The sequence below is a fragment of the Capsella rubella genome, unplaced genomic scaffold (assembly GCF_000375325.1).
Source record: "Capsella rubella cultivar Monte Gargano unplaced genomic scaffold, Caprub1_0 scaffold_6, whole genome shotgun sequence".
NCBI lineage: Eukaryota > Viridiplantae > Streptophyta > Magnoliopsida > Brassicales > Brassicaceae > Capsella > Capsella rubella.
Window position 1 is genome coordinate 10,453,260 of NW_006238918.1, and position 15,350 is coordinate 10,468,609.

At 37.9% G+C, this 15,350-nt stretch overlaps 1 pseudogene; it reads left to right on the forward strand.

Moving 5' to 3' along the window:
* The first annotated feature begins 425 nt into the window (after positions 1–425).
* On the forward strand, positions 426–14,929 carry LOC111829951 (annotated as a pseudogene).
* Positions 14,930–15,350: the final 421 nt, after the last annotated feature.

Consider the following 15,350-nt stretch of genomic DNA (forward strand, 5'->3'; position numbering starts at 1 on the left):
TAGTTGTCCGAGTTAGATACTGGTGATAGCCCATGAAGGCAAACATATGATGATAGTAGTCCTGAGGAAGAGGATATCAGAATGGATTCAGACGTTGAAGCAACGGATATAGCATACGGTAACTCTGTCGAGCAACATGAAGAGATGCCTAATCAATTGCAAGAAAGAGAAAAGAAGAACGATCAGTCAAAACAAGAGGTAAGAAGAGGTCTTCAATGGTCCAGCAACCAAAGGCAAAACATGATAGAATACGGAAAAAGACAGCAAACAACCAACGACAGGTCAAAATCAATGACATAGTAATTTCAGTGCATATGATTGATGTATTGATTTTTGACTGAATGATTCTTTTGCTTCCTTTGCTACTCACATCTTACTCAGATCATGGTGATGCAACGTATCAATGTAAGTTTTGTGGTGCGTTGATGTGGTCTGATGAACGTTTAAACAAACGAAGGAAGGAAAAGAATCCAAACTTCAGTCTATGTTGTGGCCTAGGGACTGTCAAGATTCCATTACTCAAAGGATCAACTGATCAGATAAAGAAATTACAAACCGGTAATTAGGTTTTGTATCTATATTATTATTATGTATAGATTCTTATTTGTCTTCCTTTACACGAATTTAATATTTTCAATTTAATTTGTACTTTGTAAATAATATGAATTTCAGCAAAAGACAAGACTAAAATCAAGCACGTGGGAAGCAAAAGTTGAAAAAGGAAGTTATAGAGGCGATAATCAATATGCTCAACAGTGTAAACCCATACGTGAAAAAAGTTTAGGTTAGCTAAAGAAAGGTATCAAACTCATCAGGAAGAAACATTTCATATGAGGATTGTCTCATATCGTGTTGGAGTTGATGGAAGAACTTACGCTATGCCATCGACATCAGAAGTTGCTGCATTGATACCAGGGGATTTCAAGAAAGGAATGCCAACGCGTGATATTGTGATTGAAGACAAGAAAACTGGTGATCTAAAGAGAATAAACGAAACCCACATATCATATCTAGCTCTACAATATCCACTGATATTTTGCTATGGAGAAGATGGGTGGAGGCCTGGTATAGAGAAATGTATGGCAGGAACAATCAGTGGAGAAAAGAAAAAGTGTATTAGTATGAGACAATGGTTTGCCTTTAGATTGCAAAAAAGGGAAGATGAGTCTCATACACTGCTTCATGCGAAAAGATTATTCTAGCAGTTCCTTTGTGATGCCTACATAACTATTGAGTCAAGTAGATTATCTTATATCAAGTTTAAGCAGTCAAAGTTAAGGTGTGAGAATTATGCTTCTATTAAAGAATCTGCAGGTTCTAGAAACACTAATCTGAGTGAGCAAGGTTAGTCCTGGGCATAAAATCCGGACCGGAGAACCCGAACCGAAACCGACCCGAAAAAACTGGTTCGGTACGGTTTCGTTTTTTGACATTTTACCCTATTGGGTCTTATGTAGCTGGACCCGTGGTTATCGGTTCGGTTTCAGATTTTACCCGATACCCGAAAGGGTAACCCGAAAACCCGAGAACATAAACATTAAACATAAACCGATACCGAACATAATCACTTCCTTTCAACTTTTGATTGTCCTTTAAGCTTCTTCCTCGCCTCCTTAATTCTCTCCTCCTCGATTCTTTTCTTTTTGGTTATCATATATAATCAATCTCCACAGTCCACACAACGACACAAACCTGGAAGCCCTAAGTAATACTCCGAAGACCATCTGTGTTGATTCTTCACCTTATGCCTTGTCGAGAATAAAATCAGAGGTTTTCTTCGATTTCCTTCTCCTTTGCCTCTAAGAGTCTATTTGCTTGTTTAGTTTCTATATGTAGATTGTAGACTAGTGTCGTCGGTTGGGGATTGTTTCTTTGTTCTCAGTTTTTCACATTGAAACATCAAACATGATATGGAAATTTTGGGAGCTTATGTGAAATGAATCTGGCTGGAGTTTGAATAACCTAAGTTCTTATCTAATTGGTGTAATTCTAATGTCTATTTGCTTGTCTAAAAATCTACTCTTGTATATAAGCATATGTTTTTGTGTAGAACATAACAAGTTTCAGTAATATAAATCAGTTCTAATAATAATTCAGTGTTCTTTTCTTCTTTAGGACTTAAGAGAAGAGATATGGTCTCGTGCTCTGTTTCTTCTTCTCTCAAATGATTTGTTTTTTTTAAGTAATTGTGATTTGTTCTGGTTGAGTTTTACGTTATGTTGTGTTTTTTATTTTTGTGAACTGAGTTGTGTTGTGTTTTTTTAGTTATATAAACTTAGTTGTGAATGCCATCTGAACTGAGTTGTGTTTTTTTTTAATCGTGAACGCCATGTGCATTGTTTTTTAACTTTTTAAGTAATTGTGATTTGTTGTGTTTGAGTTTTAAGTTATGTTGTGTTTTTTATTTTTGTGAGCTGAGGTGTGTTGTGTTTTTCTTAGTTATGAACTGAGTTGTGAATGTCATCTGAACTGAGTTGTGTGTGTTTTTTTAATTGTGAACGCCATGTGCATTGTTTTTAAGTGATTATGAACTGAATTGTGTTTTGTTTATCTTAGATAGAATATAAGTATATAACTACGGAAGTATAAAACCAATTTTTTGTAGTATTGTCAAATGATTAATATGAGTGTCTTGTTATTCTTAATCTTTGATGTACATGGCGTCTTGTGAGAATCCAACATGCAACAACAATGATCCAATGGATATTGAAACCGATGATGAGGTTGATGATGAGAGTGACGATGAGGTTGAAACACCTAATTCTGAAAAGACAGAGAAGAGTAAAGGGAAAAACACTAAGCAAGAAAGAAGACAAGGTCTTGGGTTTGGAATCATTTCACTAGACTCGAAAAAATCCCAAACAACTGTACTTGCAATTACTATGGGAAAAGATTGGGCTGTGCAACCAAGTCTGCAACCAACCTCCACTTTGAAGAAACATGTTACCAAAACGTGCAAGGCATACCAGGTTTGGTTAAGTGCTAATAAGGATAAAGCTCAAACTGTTTTAACTCCTGATGGTGTTGGTGGTGATGTTAGAGTGTCTAGGGTAAGTGAATCAGTGTTTAGAAAAGCTTGTAATGAGTTGCTAGTTCTAGCTCAGCTACCACTAGCTTTCATAGAGTCCTTAGCTATGAGACATTTCTGCTCTAAACTTCAGTTGTATAAGCCTCATTCCAGGAGAACAGCCACAAGAGATATTGTGGAGATGTTTGTGAAGAAGAGAGCTGCTATGAAGAAGATTCTTGAACATAACAGTCAAAGGATGTCACTGACAACAGATATATGGACTGCTACCACCACTAGAGCTAGTTATATGGTAATAACAGCTCATTTTGTTGATGATATGTGGAGGTTAAGGAAGATGATTATAGGATTTAAGAATGTTTCTGATTATAAGGGTGAAACAATTTGTAACTGCCTTCTAGAGTGTTTGGCTGAATGGGGCATTAAGAAAGTATTTTGCATCACTGTGGATAAGGCTACTGCCAATAGTTTAGCTATGAATATGTTTAAAAAAGAAATGATGCAGCAGAATGGAAATGATGCATTGGTACTCAAAGGTGAATATTTGCATTTGAGATGTGCTGCTCACATATTGAATCTGGTTCTGAAGGAAGGATTGCAGGACATAGATCGTAGTGTGGCGGCTGTTCGCAATGGAATTCAATATGCAAGATCTACACCAAATCGACTCAAGGCCTTTGTTTTTCGTGTTGAAACAGGGAAGGTTAAAAGAGGAAGCCTACCTTTAGATGTTAAGACCTTGTGGAATTCTACCTATCTCATGTTAGAACAAGCTCTAAAGTTCAGAGTTGCATTTGAGAAGCTGCAGGCAGAAGATAAACCATATAATGACTACTTTTTGGAAAGGGTGGATGGACATAAAAGGTTTGGTCCCCCTATGAAAGATGATTTGGATGAAGTTTCTGCATTTGTTCAGGTTCTTGGTATATTTTATAATTCTACACTGGTACTTTCAGCTTCTAACTCAGTTGCCTCTCATAAAATCTACAATGAGATAGTCTCTATCACTAGGAATCTTACCATATATAGCACAACAGGGGATGATGAGGAATTGCATAAGAGAAGCTCAGCAATTCTAACCAAGTTGGAGAAGTATTGGGATGTATTTGGGGACAAGGTTGAAATGAACAGACTTGTAATAGTAGCAAGTGTGTTTGATCCAAGGAAGAAAATGAAGTTTGTTGAAGTATGTTTTGATCATCTTTATGGTAAGGGTAGTGTGGAGTCTTCTCATCTCTCTGATTCAATTAATAATATCTTGAAGAACTTGTATGATGAGTATACTAGAGCCAGTTTGTTGAATACAAGTGGATCATCTTCTCAGTCACAATCATCATGGTCTCAGGCTCAAGATCAGTTTGAAACTGATATAAGTCAAAGAACACATCATATTGGATTGCCTGATATGGATTCCATCTTTCAAGATATTGTGAAAGAAGCTGGGATTCGTAAGTCATCTAATGAGCTGGAAATGTACTTGAAAGAGGATGTGGAGTCTGTAATGCTTCTAAAAGGCGCATAATACGATCTGTTATCATGGTGGAAGGTTAATAGTGGGAAGTATCCGATTTTATCCATGATAGCTAAGGATATACTTGCCATGCAAGTGTCTTCAGTAGCATTAGAAGCTGCATTTAGCACCAGTAATAGACTTTTGGATTCATCTAGAAGCTGTTTAACACATTACATGATAGAAGTGTTGATGTGTACCAAGCAATGGTTGAAATGTGAGATTTATATAAATGAGAAAGGAGTCTCAACCATTGAACAACTTCTTTCTGAAATTGAGTTGCAAGATGATCTTATGAGAGGTAATTCTTTCTTTTCTGTTTTAATTTCTCAACACTCAAGTATTTCTAATTACAAAGTTTGATTTCTTACATAATTTTCTTTGATTTTCTACAGAGTTTGAGCCAGAATTTAATTTTCAAGGTTTTTAAAACTTTAAGTCTTTAACAGTGAGGTAACATAGTCTCTCTTTTCAAGTTTCAACTATTACAATTATGCATTTTAATTACATTAATTTACCAATTTTACTAATTTACATATGTTATATGTTTTTAAATATAATAGGTCTTATGAGATGAGATATCAGAAGATTCAAACCCATGGCCATGGATGTGTTACGTGTATCTTTGTAAGGTAATCTTTGTATTCCAGCATCGTTAACCGGAGGACCATGTTATATGGTCCAGAGTTACTATGATGCTATAGCCATATGTAAACTATATGGTTTTCCAGATTTGTTTATCACCTTCACATGTAACCCTAAGTGGCCAGAGATTACCAGATATGTTCAAAAAAGCGGGTTAACAGCTGATGATCGACCATATATTGTTGCTAGAATTTTTAAACTCAAGCTCGACTCCCTAATGACAGATTTGACAGTCAAGCATCTGCTTGGTAAAACAGTTGCAGGTACTATCCCTAATTTTTTAATCTCTAATTCGTAATTTCCATTTCATGATTACGATGAAATCTCTGTCTTAGTATCTTTATTGGTTAATATAGATGAAAATTTATACTTGGTGCTTTTTTTTATCTTAGCTATCTTTTTGGTTAATATATCTCAAACTAATTGATGTTACTCTTTTTATTCCTTAGCTATGTATATAGTTGAATTCCAGAAGAGAGCACTTCCACATGCACACATTCTATTGTTCATGGATGCTAAAAGCAAATTGCCAACTGCTGATAACATAGAAAAGATTATATCAGCTGAGATCCTAGATAAAAATTTGTTTCTGAGACTTTATCAAGTCATCAGTGAGTCTATGATTCATGTACCATGTGGTGCAGCAAACCAAAGTCACCATGTATGGTTAACAAAAGGTGTTCAAAGAATTATCCTAAACAGTACCAAGAGTTCACTAAAGTTGGCAGTGATAGTTATCCAATTTATAGGAGACGAAGTTCAGAAGATCATTATGTCGAAAAAAGTGGAATTAAGTGTGATAATAGGTATGTTGTACCATACAATGATTTGTTGTCTACTCGATATCATGCCCATATTAATATGGAATGGTGTAACCAAAATGGGTCAATTAAATACTTATTTAAGTATATAAACAAATGTTTGGACCGTGTGGCATTAGTTGTTGAACCAGTTTAGAAGGAATCTACCGCTAATATTACAGCTTCTGAGAAAAAGAAGAACGAGATCAAGGATTTGTTTGATGCAGGTTATTGATATTTAATATAGCTTTGGATTTTTTCGTTTTTCATAACTAATATTCACAATGTTATAGAGTAAATAATCATCTTCTATATACATCGTAGGTAAGTTTCATCTTTAGAGGCTGTATGGAGAATCTTTAAGTTTCCAATTCAGTATAGATCAACCGCAGTCAAGAAATTATCTTTCCATGTTGAAGGAAAGCAACCAGCTTATTATGCTGAAAATGAGGACATAGAAGAGGTTCTGGAACGAGTTGCTAATCAAGATTCTATGTTTATGGCATGGCTAACATTGAATAGGAATAATGCTTCTAGAAAAGGTGGTAAATGTGCAAGAGATTGTACGTATGCGGAGATCCAAGCTTATTTCACATGGGCGGTATGAAAAAGCAGTGGAAGAAACGAAGCAGGGGCTTTTTGTTTGGTTGTATCCATTATGTACCAAGGAAGCTAGAAGATGAGTATTTTTTTAGAGTATTACTTAACATCGTCAAGGCACCAAAATGTTATGATGATATCAAAAGATATAACGGTGTTGTCTACAAGACATATAAAGAAACCTGTTTTGCCCGGGGTATCATATCCGATGATCAGTTTTGGATTGATAGTCTACTTGATGCAAGTAGATGGTGTTTTCTGTTTTGCTCCTTATCTACGAAATTTTTATGCAATGCTGATTCTATTTGATTCACTTGATAGGCCAGAACATGTGTGGGAAGAATCGTGGAAGTCATTGTCTGAAGATATAGAATACCAGAAGAGATAAGATTATAACAATCTACGTATTTAACTTTCTTTGAAATCGTTAGTTATAAGTTGAAGTTGTTTTTGATCCTCTAACCTGAACGAATGTTTATAAGTCAAACGTAGATCTAATTCTTAGTGAAGCTCAGATCAGAAACTAAACTCTCCAAGAGACTGAAAAGATTATGTTGTTTAACGGAGGCTCTCTCAAAGATATTGGAGACTTCCCATAGCCATCTAGAGAAGACCTTGATAATTGAAACCGTTTAATTGTTGATGAGCTCATGTATAATCAAGATGAGTTGAAAGAAAATCATGATGCCTGGATTCAAATGCTTACTTCCGAACAAAGGGCCATCTACAATGAGATCACTGGTGCTGTTTTAGAGGACTAGGGAGGAGTGTTTTTTTGTTTATGATTTTGGAGGAATAGGTAAAACCTTTATGTGGAAGACACTATCAGCTGCTATTAGATATAGGGGAATGATAGTACTTAACGTTGCCTCCAGTGGGATTGCATCTTTGTTGTTAGAAGGTGGTAGGAGTGCGCATTCTAGATTAGCTATACTTCTGGTACTCGACGACTATTCACTCTGTAAGATCAAGCCTAACTCTGATATGGCAAATCTCATTAAAGAAGCATCTCTCATTATTTGGGACGAGGCACAAATGATGAGAAAATATTGCTTTGAGTCTTTAGATAGAAGTTTTGATGATATAATGGGAAACGTAAGCAATTTTGCTGGTAGAGTTGTTGTGTTCGGAGGTGATTTCAGAAAAATTCTTCCAGGGATAAATGGTGTAAGGCGAGCAGAGATAGTATTAACGGCTCTAAATTCTTCACATGTTTGGGATCAATGTAAGGTGTTGAAGCTGACAAAGAATATGCGTCTGTTGCAGAGTAACATAAGTCGGAGCGAAGCTAAAGATATCAAAGATTTTTCAGATTGGTTATTAGATGTGGGTGATGGCAAGATTAATGAACCAAACGATGGTGAAGCTTTGATAGATATTCCAAAAGATTTGTTGATTACATAAGCAGACAATCCAATTGAAACAATCTGACGAAAATATATGGTGATCTAGCAACATTTGAAGAGAATGCCGATGCTAAGTTCTATCAGAAAAGGGCTATACTACCCCCAACGAATGATGACGTCAACATCATAAACCAGTTTATGCTAGAGAAATTAGATAGTAAGTTTTTTGATTTTTGTATTAATTTCAGTTTCCTCTTTATAAGAATGAACAACTAATACAGTCTACTTTAAAAATTTGAACAGATGAGTTAGATGGAGTATTTAAGTGCTGATAGCATTGACCACAGATACAGATTCTCTAAATAATCTAGTGATTACACCTGATTTTCTTAACATAATCAAGCTATCAGGTTTGCCTCATCATTTTTAGGATTAAAAAAGGGAGCTCATGTTATGTTGCTTAGGAATATTGATCCTAAAGGTGGCCTATGTAATGGGAATAGACTTCAGATAACACAAATGGCTAATTACGTTGTAGAAGCTAGTGTGATCACATGAGATAGGGCTGGGGATATTGTAAAGCCCGCGATCCCGAATAGGATCGTTGGTCGAGACTTAGATCGAGAATGAAGGGGAAAACTCGTACAAGTCTAAACGGAGCTGACCATCCGCTCGAAATGTAGGAAAACGGAAAAGGAAGAAGTATTGATCGAACAATCCAGCTGAAAAGATCAGTTAAGCTAACTCGGCCAGCTGCCGGGTAGTGGTACCAGCTCGACCTCAGCTGCCCGGAAGTAACACCAGCTCGACCAGTTGCTTGGAAGCTCGACCAGCTGTACGATAGTCGAAGAAGTTGTGATGTTCACTCACCGAACAGGCTAATTGGGCGGTTACTAGAGGAAGAGCGAACATGTATCGTTGAAATGGTACGAATGGAAGGATATTAGCGAATCGGTGCGAGTGAAAGGTGCATCGAACAGGTGCCTTTTCGAACGGAAGGGTTTGGCCGAAACACTATAAATAGTGGGTCTCGCCCTCAGTTTTGGACACGCTTGGAAATCGGCAAATACTTATATTCTTGAAGTTATCTTCGAGAGAAATACTAAGGAAAGTCGAAATCCGATAAAAGGTTAATACCGGAGACCATAAGATCGGTTGTGTTGTGCATATGGGTTCGATAGTTACATGAGCATGATCATATGCATAACTTTGTCCGGAAGGATTGTTTGGAGAAAAGGGGACGCGGCTCGGCGAGTGGAATCATTGATGATACTCGACCGAACTGATGCGCGGACTACCTCTCTACCGAACATTTGAACGGGCAGAGTTGCTAGAGTAACATTGCATGCAAGACGATGGTGATTAAGTGAACATGTTACTGATTTCCTATGTGGTTTCAGGGAAAGAAGGTGATCGAGGGGATGAAAGGGCTTAGGCGCGAGGACTCAAGGCCGGGAAGATGAGTGGTGATGGATGCTGGGTAGTTAGATCGATTATACAACTTGTAATAGCTTATATGCAAACTCATAAGTTGTATCGAATCCTTACTTATTCATAAAGTATTTGAATGGTTATTTTACTTTCTATTTGCATATGACTCTAAGTAATGAATCTTAGCATTATTATAAATTGATTCTCTAAGGAATGGGCCCTAAAACTTGGTTAAGTATGGAAGGTTTGTTATTAGGTCGAAAGTAACCTCTCCGGACTTAGAATATCCGAGATGGGGTCTTTCAAGTTGGCATCAAAGCCAGGTTGATTCTAGGAGTAGTATGCGGGTTGGGGATCACCACTCATCGGCTTATTGGGAACTCGCGGTAGTTTTTCTTTGAACTCATTACGGTTTTGATATAATAACCACGACTAATTGATGAGTTTTTACAGATGGGTAAAAGAGGCAAGAAAGACAAAAAAGAACAAGGGGAAGGATGTTCTCGAAGAGACAATAAGAATTAGGAGAACGCGAGGAACCGAGAAAGCTGAGAACATGACAAGCTCTGATGAACAGAATCCAGCCGGACCTGTTGCTGGACAAAAACCCTTGGAAAATGCGAATCCGGAAAGTAGTGGGGTGTCTGTGGAGGAAAAGAATATGAGTAGAGTACCCTCGGCTGAAGAACAGTGGGATACAATGAAAGCAATGATGTCACAATTGGCTGTACTGACTAAAGCACTTGTACCAGATCCTGAGGTATAAGAAACAGTTAAAAAGATTAATGTTGGTAGTACTGAGGAAGCGCCAACAACCTAAAAGGAGTGATTATCTGATTTTGCTTGACCATGTTACGAAGTTGGAAACTAAGCATTTTTCTGGAAGTTCGGATCCGATTGTGGCCGATGAATGGAGGAGTCGACTTATGAGAAATTTTAACTCCACTCGCTGTCCGGAGGACTACCGAAAGGACATTGCTGTGCACTTCCTCGAACGTGATGCACATAATTGGTGGTTGTCTATTGAGAAACGCATGGGTGGAGAGATTCAGACCTTTGCGGAATTTGTTGAGGAATTTAACAATGATGAGTTCCTGGTGAGGGATCAATCCCAATTTCGGCACTTGGAGGATCTGGAGTGGATATTCTCAAAATAGAGACGACACACGACTCAAAGACGAGATGATGGATGGAATGACGCCACAAAAGGATGCGGAATAACCTTTTGATAAGTCGAGAAAGATCAAAATTCGACATACGAAAATGGATCCATGATCTATTTTTAAGAGAGAGTTTTTGATAAAAAGATAGATGAGTTCTCAAAAGAGATTACAAGGGGTTTATAAAGAAGAAGAAAGTCTTGGAACACAATCACAAGACTACCTTGGAAATAACAAAATATTAAAGATAGAGTTTGAATAGAAATGACTCTTCAACTACATATTTTCGCCACTCCTCTTGGCCAGCAAATTACCCACTTAGTTTGGGCTCTTCTTGGGCTTGTAATAGGCACAAAACAAGCTGGACTTGATATATATTCCATTCGGCCAAGTTCTGAGTGTATTGTCATGGTTTGGATCAACGAATGGGTGATTTTAATGTGAATCATTTGCCTCATTAAAAACCTTGTCAAGAAAACCCATTGGGACAAAACTTGACAAGGGAAAAAGAGTACAAATGAGACACATTCCCATTTGGTGATCATGTATCAAAACCAGTGAGGTTAAGATAACATCTTTTCCATACTCTTTCTCCGCTATAAGCTCATTCTCTGATTCAAACGGCTCCTTAGCTTCGAGCTGCTCCTCTGCTTCAAGCTCCTCGTCGGCTACAAGCTCTTTGTGAAGTTTCAAGTTCGATGTGCTAGGCATGATCATATCAAACAAGAAATACTTTCCACCAGAAGCTTGGGAAGAATCAAATGTGCCTATCTGGATTTGGTTCAAGGAGATAAAACCGTCCCGGAATATGATGAAGAGTTCAACGGTCTTAGGCGATTTGTTGGAAAGGAGCTGGAGGATAAGCAGGCCCAAGTCCGCCTATTCATTCGAGGATTGCGAGTTGAGATTCGCACTCATTGTTTGATTCGCACATTTACTTCGGTGTCGGAATTGGTCTAGAAGGCGACCATGATTGAAGTGATGCTCGAGGAAGAGAAACAGTGGAAACGTGAGAAGCATTCGGCATGTACCACTACCAAAACCACCGACAACAAAAGAAAGTGGGACAAGGTGGAGAATACAAAATCTGATACTAAGTATGGATAATGTAAGACTTGTGGAAAGTATCATAACAGAGTCTGCTGGAAGGCCGTTGGTGCATGCGGTCGATGCGGAAGCAGGGATCATGCGATTCAAAATTAACCCAGGAATGATGTAGGAACTCCGAAAGAAAATGCTGGAGATTAAAATTCTTGCTACTACTGCGGGAGAGCGGGACATTTCAAGAGGGAATGTCCTAAGTTTAAATCGGAGCATAATGAAACAGTTGTGGGAATGACTTACCACCACCACCTTAAGAGGCAGGCTGTCGCACCACGGGTGTATGAGCTCTCCGAGGAAACTGATGATGGGAATTTCAGCTCGATCACTGGTACTTGAAAATTGTTATATGGTTTAATAATGCATTGCATGGCATCATGAGGCATAAAGGAAAAGGGTACTTAGCATTCTAGGGGAATGTGTAGGAACCTTAAATATAGGTGGTGTGGAAACTCACACATTGTTTTGTGAGTTCAAAGATGATTGGAAAGGGTAGGTTCTAGATAGAACCAAACACCGAATATGGAGTGGTTCGAGCAGCCGACGGATAAGCTATGTATCCGTCCGGTATTGTTCGGGGAATCTCGGTTGTGGTCAACGGTGTTTTAAGGTGAGGGCCGACTATCCTGAGTGGTTTAAGGAGATGGAAACATAAACACTCGACTCGGATTCGGGGACGAATCCTATTCAAGGGGGGGAGATTTGTAACGCCCGCGATCCCGAATAGCATCGTTGGTCGAGACTTAGTTCGAGAATGAAAGGGAAAACTCGAACAAGTCTAAACGGAGCTGACCATCAGCTCGAAATGTAGGAAAACGGAAAAGGAAGAAGTATTGATCGAACAATCCAGCTGAAAAGATCAGTTAAGTTAACTCGGCCAGCTGCCGGGTAGTGGTACCAGCTCGACCTCAGCTGCCCGGAAGTAACATGATATATCATGGTTTTTACAGGTTTTTGGTCATGATATAAGTCTTATTTATAGAGCTTTTCTAGTGTTTTCGAGTCTTTTTGAGTCATTTCAGGATTAGGAACTATTTGGCATGGATTGGAGCTTTTTGGAGCATTTGGAGAAGATGTGTCGAAGGAATGTACCGGGAAAGTATATTTGGTGTGAGTGTCGAGCGTCACAACTTCCGGTGTCGATCGACACCAATATCTGACGGCAATTGAATTTCTCGCTTAATTGAAGTTCAGAATATTTGCATATTCGGCCCAGAAGTTTCTCTTATTTGCAATTAAGCCCAGTTCGTGGTTAAGACATATATATTGAGTTTTTAGGGTTTTGTTAAGACTTAAGCTTTATTTTGGAGAGGGAGAGATTTGTAGAGAGTCAGGAGAGAAGAATCAAAACCTGCTTCAGAGAAGACTCAGAACTCCTTTACTTCTTCTATTACTTTCTTTTATGATATCTATTTTATTCATGATGTTTGTTTCATTCACCATGTCTGAGTAGATCTCTTGTTAGGTTTAGGGTTTTCAAAGGAATTCATGAATTGTTAGGTTGTTAGATTGTTAGGATTGAATCAATAGAGTTCTTCATCTAGATTGTGGTTAATTTGTTCTAGAGTAGTGAAAGCAACCTAGAATCTGATCTTAGGTTAATTGGTAGACACGAAAGTGTTATTGATTTCCTGAAAATAATCTAGATGAGCAGAATACCTATTCGCAAAGAGATTTGGTTTAGGGATTTTGTGAACTTATCAAACCTGAATTAAATGCATGTCTTAAACTTATAAATTTGCAAAGAGATTTGGAATTTAGGGTTCTAGACATAGATAGTCTTTGCAACGAAAGTTGATTGATTATATTTTTGTGATTTGAGTTCAAGAACGGTGCTTTATAAATCCTGACAATTATTTATTTGCAATTCTGAATTTCCTGAGAATATCCCTAGGCCTAGTGTTTCCTCATTACTGTTTAAAAACCAATCTTTATTTTAATTTGCTGTTTTTATTTGATTTAAAACCTGCTTGCTTAGCTTAATTTCAATACCGAATATTTACTGTGTAATCTTTGAGTCTCTGTGGATTCGATCCCTAAGTACTACAGTGATCTCTTAATTGAGAGAGTAGCTCAGGGCAAATTTGAGCCGATCATAACACCAGCTCGACCAGTTGCTTGGAAGCTCGATTAGCTGTACGGTAGTCGAAGAAGTTGTGATGTTCACTCACCGAACGAGCTAATTGGGCGGTTACCAGAGGAAGAGCGAACATGTATCGGTGAAATGGTACGATTGGAAGGATACCAGCGAATCGGTGCGAGTGAAAGGTGCATCGAACATGTGCTTTTTCGAACGGAAGGGTTTGGCCGAAACACTATAAATAGTGGGTCTCGCCCTCAGTTTTGGACACGTTCAAAAATCGGGAAATACTTATATTCTTGAAGTTATCTTCGAGAGAAATACTAAGGAAAGTCGGAATCCGATAAAAGGTAATACCGGAGACCATAAGATCGGTTATGGGGGTGCATATGGGTTCGATAGTTGCATGAGCATGATCATATGCATAACTTTGTCCGGAAAGATTGTTCGGAGAAAGGGGACGCGGCTCGGCGAGTGGAATCATTGATGATACTCGACCGAACTAATGCGCGGACTACCTCTCTACCGAACATTTGAACGGGCAGAGTTGTTAGTGTAACTTAGCGAGCATTGCATGCAAGACGATGGTGATTAAGTGAACATGTTACTGATTTCCTATGTGGTTTCAGGGAAAGAAGGTGATCGAGGGGATGAAAGGGCTTTGGCGCGAGGACTCAAGGCCGGGAAGATGAGTGGTGATGGATGCTGGGTAGTTAGATCGATTATACAACTTGTAATAGCTTATATGCAAACTCATAAGTTGTATCGAATCCTTACTTATTAATAAAGTATTTGAATGGTTATTTTACTCTTTATTTTCATATGACTCTAACTAATGAATCTCAGCATTATTATAAATTGATTGTCTAAGGAATGGGCCCTAAAACTTGGTTAAGTATGGAAGGTTTGTTATTAGGTCGAAAGTAACCTCTCCGGACTTAGAATATCCGGGATGGGGTCTTTCAGATATTGTCTTGATACCACCGGTTGTTGTCACACCATCAGACACCAAGCTACCATATAAGATGAGACGAAGACATTTCCACTATATGTGGCTTTTGCTATGACTATCAATAAAAGTCAGGGACAATCTCTAGAGCATGTGGGTATATATTTGCCTAAGCCAGTATTTTCACATGGTCAGTTGTATGTTGCCTTCTCTAGAGTTACTTCAAAGAAAGGATTGAAGATCTTAATTGTCAACAAAGAAGGAAAGGTCGATACATAGACAACTAATGTTGTCTACAAAGAGGTTTTCCCGAACCTGGGTAACTAACGATACGATACTTAACTATTTCTGGAAGTCATTTTGACATCAATGTGTTCTTATTTTAACTAAACAATTTACTAGAGCTGTAATTTATACAGTTTTCGTATTTTGTACGACACAAATTTAGGGTGCCAGGAAATATTACGGTTTTCGAAAGAAGTATAGACTTTAGTGCTAGATGACTCCACCGTAGTGAAAAGTATATCACTTTGATATACTATCCCAGAGAAATATAGTGATAATAATTGAGTCTGACGTGTATGATTTTATGAATACAATTTTATGAGATTGGGTACGCTTAAAGTGTATATCTTTAGAGTCTCTCAAAATAACTACCTCCCTTTCATTTTTAGGTAAAGTTCAATACAAGGACTACAAG